At 44.4% G+C, this 7684-nt stretch overlaps 1 protein-coding gene across 2 annotated transcripts in view; it reads right to left on the bottom strand.

The window, feature by feature from the left end:
• Window positions 1-7684, bottom strand: part of HIVEP2 (human immunodeficiency virus type I enhancer binding protein 2) — a 122854-nt gene that overhangs the window by 74705 nt on the left and 40465 nt on the right. For both annotated transcript variants that reach the window (XM_019550154.1, XM_019550155.1), the window contains exon 2: window positions 6289-6386. The gene's annotated coding sequence lies outside the window, so the exon portion shown is untranslated. The remainder of the gene's footprint in view (window positions 1-6288; window positions 6387-7684) is intronic.

The following is a 7684-nucleotide window of genomic DNA, read 5'->3' as shown; positions in this document are numbered from 1 at the left end:
CCACCTCCTCTTTTATACCATGTGACAAAACCCATAACACAATGCATTATATATTTCTAGAAAAGCAAATGGAACAGTACACTTCGTAACTCCAAGTATGCAACCACTGACTTTCATAAAGCTTCAATACAAAAGAGAATACAGCCATCTGGAGATAGCTGCTAACATGGATCTAAGGTTCTTGCCTGGCTCAAAGTTTGTAGTCTCTGATCTACTGGGGAAAGTGCCAATGGGTCTGGGCAGAACAACAACAACAACAACATGGATTTGCACGGTGCAGTGACTTTGAGGTAAATTCTTCCAACTTTTTGAGAACCACACATTCACAAAACAATCCCAGGATTACTTTGCCTCATCAGAAAAGGTGTAAAATATATGGATGTAATATTACCGGATATAAAGTGCACTGCTTAACATTTTAATCCAGTTGAAATACTTAAATATTGTCACATAAGATGTACATTCACAAAACCAGGTCTGCTTATAGGACTAGGCACATGTGTATTAGATACACTCTGGGGAATTATGCAATTATGCACCTGCGCAATTTTGCGCATAAAAAGCATGACTGCACATAATTGCAAAATTTTGCATATTTTAAAGATGACAGGCTGTGCACCTCCACCTCCATGATGTGGAGGCACAGAGCCACACAACTGGACAGCTGGGTAAGTAAGGAGAGGAGCTCCTGCCTGTGGTTTGGCATGGGAGTGGGGTTTGTGGGTGGCAATGGGCTGAGTGTCATTGGGCTGGGCCAGCCAGCTGGCTCAGTACCTCCAGGTGGGGTTTCCAGCACTCCAGCTGGAAGCTGCATGTGAAAGCACAGAGCCTGCCCAGCCCAATGGCACACAACTCTGTGCTTCCATGGGTGGTTTCCTGTTGGAGTGCTGGAAACCCTGCATGGAGGCACAGAGCTGGCCCGGTCTGATGGCACATGGACCAGGAGCCATGCACCACCGGGGCTAGGCAGAAAACCACACATGGAGGCATGCAGGTGCATGCCATCAGGCCAGGCAAGCTCCCATTTGCCTCCACATGTGGCCTCCCACTGGAGTGCTGGAAACCCCACATAGAGGCATGGAGTCCACCCATGAGCATATGGCACATGCCATAGGGTAAGGCCAGCCAGCTGCTTCATGCCTCCATGTGGGGCTTCCAGCACTCCAGCAGGAAGCCACACATGGAGGCATGGAGCCCACCCAGCCCAATGACATGCAGCTCCCACCTGCAGTGTCACAAGCCCCACATTCTGGCAGCCTGGTGTGGTACGAGGTGTACAACAGTGGGCCGGGCTGACCCCGTGCCAGCATGTGGGGCTCAGCCAGAGGTGCGTGACACCAGGGGCTCTGCCTGCCACAGCCATGACCATCCAGAGGGCCCGCCGCCTGCAGCAGAGGCTGTGAACCATGGGGACAGGGAAATGTATGGCAGGGGGGTTCACATCCACATACAAACCTCACACACACACCCCCACGCCCCTTCACAACCCCCTCACACACCCCACACCTCCCAACACACATCCACAACCCCCCCCACACACACACACACCTCCCACACCTTCAGAAATCCCCCACACGCCCCACACCCACCCCAACCATAAAAAGTACCTGCATATATTTCTAAAGAATGTTCAAATAGTGTTATATTTAGTTTAATTACTATAACAATATAAAAGTAATTAATTTTGCATAATTTTTCATTTTTCTGAGCATTGATTTTGAATGTTTCTGTGCATAATTCCCTGGGGTGTAATTAGGAGTTCCATAAGGTTAAGCCTATCAAGTGTAGTTTGATATTTAGTAACCTGGTTAATGTTGCCAACAATAAAATACAAATCACGTTTATTGTAGAAATATCACTAGATATGAATGAATATTAGCAGAAGTATAGAAAGCAATATATACACACACGTTTTATACATGAGAAATAGCTCACATTGCCTAGCACATTTTTCAGTTAATCACCTTCCAAGGAAATGTGCTTTGTAAAACATGATTCAGAGAAAGCCTTATTCACAAACAGGCAGACACTGATGCCCTTACTCCATGTTACCCTTGTGATCCATGAGTGTTTTCATTGTTTTCAGTATGTTTAAAGATACCAAAATATGAATCTGAATTTCTAAGCTATGACAACTTACTAGTTAATTGGTGGATGGTAGCTACAGGATTTTATTTTTTAGACTACCATACGAGACTTTTGCTTATGGAGCACTATTTGCAGTAGTCTATTTTCTACTCATACAAAACACTGCCAAAAATGTCTGGTTTTCGAAGGCATTCACTTTCATAATACAATATTGAATTTCTCCTTCAGAATACCCTTATCTGTCTCTGTTCTAGTTCGAAAGCGATAGGTCATAGTGCCAAAGGATTTCAAGGACTCTACCCATCCAATATATGGAATGTTAATGTACTGCCAGCTATCATATAGCCGTCTGCTGCAGCATGATGAAAGCGAAAGCACATACATTATATATAGATACAGATGAAGCTAACTCATTAGGTTTCATTAAGTAAGTCTTGACATTTTTGTCATTGGAGGAAACATAATAAGAACATGAAGAAAAATACTACCACCGATGCACTCTGTCATGTATCTCACTGCAATCACAATAGTGGTACTGCTTCTTATAACCATAAAACAACGGTTAATACATTAAATAGGTGAAAGAATACATACATTTACTTCCAGATCTCTTTCAGTGAACTTAGTTCCTGTGAAGACTGCTACACTGACAGCCCTAGAGAATGCTGTCCTCTATTTATTCACAGAACAGGTGCAGCACAGGAAGTGACAGTGCAAGCATGACCCTGCCTGCATGCCTCAGACCTGCTCTGGAGTGTAAGGGGGCAGACTGGCTTTTGTACCCATTCACATCTGGCTTCCCTGCTGAGATGGACAACTGGTGTCAACTACGGGGGTCAGCAAGAGCAGACATGGAATTTCCTGCTCCCTGGAGGACTTTCCCATTTACTTTAAGGCATGGGGTCCAGGTCCCATCCTACTAGTATTTCCAGCAACTGCTATTGCTTCTATCCTAAATAGTCAGGAAGCCAGCAAGTAGGTTCACTGTCCCATTAACTCAGCTATATTCTGCGGGATGGAAACCAGCATGCCTACATTGCACAGCAACAGTGGGACTGAAAAATCACTGCTGCTGCTTCCTTTCAGGCTCCAATTCACTCAGCTTGGACCCAGGCTAATGTCACGAGAACAAGGCCCAGAGCTGCTGGACAAATACAAAGTCCAGGCATACCAGAATAACAGGCAGCGCTGCCCCAGGCCAAGGCGCTTATGAAAGAAGAGATGCCTTAACCCAGAAAGGGCTTCCAGGTTCTGCTTGTTCACTGAGTTGCCCCCTGTGCAGCCACTTTAATCTGAGACAAGTCTGTGGAAACTGCAGAACATCAACATTTTGCACCAGACTTGTGCTCACTTTGCACTGATCTAAGTGGCAAAAGGTGTCCAGGCAGCGGAGAAGCAGTCCTGGTCTCCTCACAGCATTTCAGAGGATTGGCATCAAACAGCTAGTCTTCCACACTACATGGCATCAAAGCTTCCAGTGTCTCTCATGCAGGAGGTGAAAGGAAGGCAGGGTGGAACCTTATTAGGCCACATCCAGATGAGCACAGACAGTTGGCTCCCCAGGGACAAGTAACAGCGACACACCTTGTGCCACTGCTACTTGTCCCCAGGGTATACCCATGCCATGCACGCTCAGGTGTGCAGCAGGTTACCCCAGGTGGGGTAGGAGAGTCTGGGGCCAGCAACCATGCTGGCCCCAGCAGCCTTACCTGGGATCCTGGGGACCGGGAAAGCTTTAGCCATGGTGCTCCTGCTGCTGGGAAATTGGCTGGCAGCTGGAGTATGGCTCTGGCCATCCAGGCTCTGGTTTTGGGCAGCCACATGCGCTGCCCCACTTTTTTCTGTGCAGGATTTTTTGGCCCCAGGATCTCCTGGGGTCAACTCCCCCTCCCCTCCCCTACAAGGTAGCAGCATGGGGAATGCCTGACTGTGGTGTGTGATGCTGCAGACAGGTCTTTAGCACCACATACCACATGACCATACTTGTCTGAACCTGGCCTTACAGACTATCTGCTTGGAGACTAATTAGCTTGTCTTTAAGGTGCCACCCTGCCTTCTCTTTTGCCTGATTTCACACTAACAGGACCAGCTCCCTCTTTCTCTGGATGAAGACAGCCATTGCCTGAGAGGCTCTTGGGCCTGCAAATTTGACAGTATTGTGTGCACCTTTCCTCAAGGAAGAGATGGTCTTTTAACCCTCTGATCCAAAAGTTAGATTGCAAGATCTAGCCATTACAGCCAGCAGTGGAGGGGACAGTTTGTTAATGGGGATCTTTTTATAGCTCACACAACATATTTACTATGGTACAGTTATTAAGTGTTTGCTTTAATATCATTAACACACAGGGTAACAACACATAGTATTATGACAATAGCAGAGGTTTGAACAAGCTTAATTGAGAACATCTATTCTAAAATTCAATCACTCCCATCCAAAAAGCAAAATATGTCGTTACCAGCCACCTCATTATCAGAGAGACTATTCAGCACGTAAGAAAGCAACAGCAATACGGGCCCCAAGTCACCAAAGTACCATAAAATCACACACTAATGAAACTTGAAAGATTTATGCTAAAACGCCATTTCAAGGAGCAGTTGCTACCTAGCTCCACATTCCAGTCAAATTTCATCCCGGTGGTACTCTTCCTCAGTACTAAAGTGTGATCACAAATTTGTTCTTTAGAGTGAAAGGCGTTCCATTGATTTTGTTATTCACATTTCCTTATTGTGCATGCTCTCCCTGCCAGTACCACCATCCTGTTCCCTCCCCTTAGGAACAGTGTTTGAGGAAAGCACAACAGATGAGACAGGTTTTTTCAAGGCAGATTCCATGGGGCCTCTGGGTGAGGTGTTTCCTGCCTGCACCCTACATCTACCTCCTGTAGCACTACCATTCAGGCTATGCAGCGAGGTCTCTTCTGTTGCAGAAAAAAGAAAAACAAGAGCAGCACAGTGCAAGCAGCTTCTCTTCTCTTCTTTGTGGCAAGGGGGAGATGCACAGGCAACAAATCTCCTGTGTGCGCGCGGACCTAGCATGATCTGAGCCAAAACTTTCTGAAACCTCAAGAAAGCTTTGGGATCAGATTTCATAGACATTAGGGCTGGAAGGGACTTCGGAAGATCACCGAGTCCAGGCCCCTGCCTGAAGGGCAGGAAGTCAGCTGGGGTCATAGGATCCCAGCAAGATAAGCATCCAAGCATCAGTCCCAGGGATTAAGTCAGGGGGTGGCCCATCCCAGTTCATCCCTCTTCCCATGAATGTGCAGACTGAAACCTCCACGAATTCACAGAACGACATAATTTTTTTTCACAGATACAGACCCACATATACAACTTTGACAACTCTTGGGGATTTTTTCCTATTGTATTTGGTATCTTTCAAAAGCTTCATGTCCTGGGTCACTTACGTGATTAAATGGGAATTCCAGTTTGTTTTTTTCCCCTAAATGTATATTTCTGGACTTTGTGATGTTAAGGAAAAAATTTGAAAACTGAAATCAAGTTTACCCTAAGGGTCCACAAAAGAAAGGCAAATGCAATGAAACCAACAAGTTTCTGCCAATCTTGTGAAATACTGAGGACCTGTAAAACCTGGGGCTAGCAATTTTTATAGAAAGATAAAATACAATTTTCTCAAAGTCTTAAGCCTATCACGGCAATGATAATTGTTATACTTGCATTTCATAAAGGGCACATACTTTTAGACAACGTTAATACCAAATCTTTTCAACCTCTGACTTCTGGGCCCCATCGAAACTCCAGATTCATAAGAAACTGCTGCAGGCGTCTCTATACTGCAGTCAGATGTGCTTCCCAACAAGGTAAATCAGTCTCTACTGAGCTGCAAGCTTTCACACTTACACTATTGGTATTCAAGCTAGTTGTGTTGGTCAGGTATCTCTACAACTTATACTGGAATGATTTCTGTAAATGCAATGTAGATATACACATACAAAGGTGTACTTTGGGGTTCCTTAACTATCAGAAGCATAAATACCACACTGGAAGTAACAAGATATTCACAAAGATCTCATTAGTGCCTAATCTGATCAACTGCGTGGTCAGCATCTCCTGTAGATGCAGCTGCTCGGTATTAAAATTGATCAAATTATGAACTAATGAGAAATGTTCACCCAGTTTGTAAATATAGGCCCAGTGGCCTCGGTTAAATCAAAGCACATTCTTTTATTGTTCTCTTACCTTGTTGCTGATGTTGAAAGTGTGGGTGAACAATGGTTCCAATCAAGGCAATCTGGTTGACTACTTCCGTATGTATGGCTGTTCACATTCCTTTCCACCTATTTGGAAAACAAATTGGAAAAAAATATATAAAAATGATGGTAAAAAGCCAGCCACCTGTTTTATTTCAGAAGATAATTGGCATTATGATGCTGAATGAATAAATAAGTGTAAGAACATGAGTGAGTTGTGCCTTTTCTTCCCCACCCCCCTCCCCTTATGAACAATGTGGCAAAAGCTATTAGTTTTCTGGCAGGGTTTACAACTTGCACTGGGCTACAATATTCAGGTAAAATTTCTTCAGAACTGAAAACTTGCAGTATATGGAGCCAAGGGGTACATAAAAAAATGCATTTACAAATTCAAAATCAGCCACAGTTAAGATAGTGCATGTGTGGGTACTGAACATGCTAGTTCATCATTAGCAGGCATGCACTTAGAACTTGAAGCTTCGGGGGGTGCCTGCCTCTGAACATTTGATTCCAAATTCAGCAACAGGAAAGCTATTTAAAGAAGGGTTTTTGGGGTTTTTTGGGTGTTTTTTTTTTTAGCTTTCAAACCCTCCTGAGCTGTTTTGAAGCAACAGAAATGTAAATGAAGAGAGAAGGCCTCTGCTTTTGACTGCTTTGCTTGGCAGTCTTCCTGTGCTTTAAACATGGCTTCATTTTTTAAATTCTTCTTCTTTTTTTTTTTACATTACATCAGCTGTCTCCAGAGAGTTATCCACCTATGCTGGGAATTTCCACAAACAATTCTTTAACTTGCAAACTCAACACATACTCTACATGTGGTTACTCTCCAAAAAATAGCTTTAAGATGTCACCTTCTTAACAGATCTGCTCCTTGTGGAGGTGGATCTGCTGACTTTAGGAACAAAACACAAGTTTTTACTGCTTTCCAGCTATTTCTCTTGCTTGGGCTCCATGAATAGGACCGCTGCAAGAAAGCAAGTCCTGAGTTGAGTTCACAAAATTCACATTCTGCCCCTGTACCTGAGGAGCCCCATGTGAATACAATGAGATTGCCTTCAGCCAGGATACCCTGGTAACTTACAGGAGCTTGAGAACTACAACTAACATGCATGCATGCAATAGCACAGATTAAAACTGCCTTCCTTTTTGTTACAGAAATGCTGCCTTCGAGACAATATGTTCCAAATGTGCTTGGCCGCTCAGGTCCCATAGAAGAACTGCTTGGTGAGACCTTGGAGAAGAATGGCAAAGTCCATGATGCAATTCCCAGTCATTTCCATGGACACTGAAATGCACTGAGATGTGCATTGACATGCTTTGCCATATTGTATGTGCAGTGCAATACCCAGCCATGAAGAGGTGGGGTATGGGCAGGGTCATCACTG

The sequence above is a fragment of the Crocodylus porosus genome, unplaced genomic scaffold (genome assembly GCF_001723895.1).
Source record: "Crocodylus porosus isolate Cpor-Errol unplaced genomic scaffold, CroPor_comp1, whole genome shotgun sequence".
NCBI lineage: Eukaryota > Metazoa > Chordata > Crocodylia > Crocodylidae > Crocodylus > Crocodylus porosus.
Note: the sequence above shows the minus strand (reverse complement) of the source record. Positions and strands in the feature narration are given on the sequence as shown.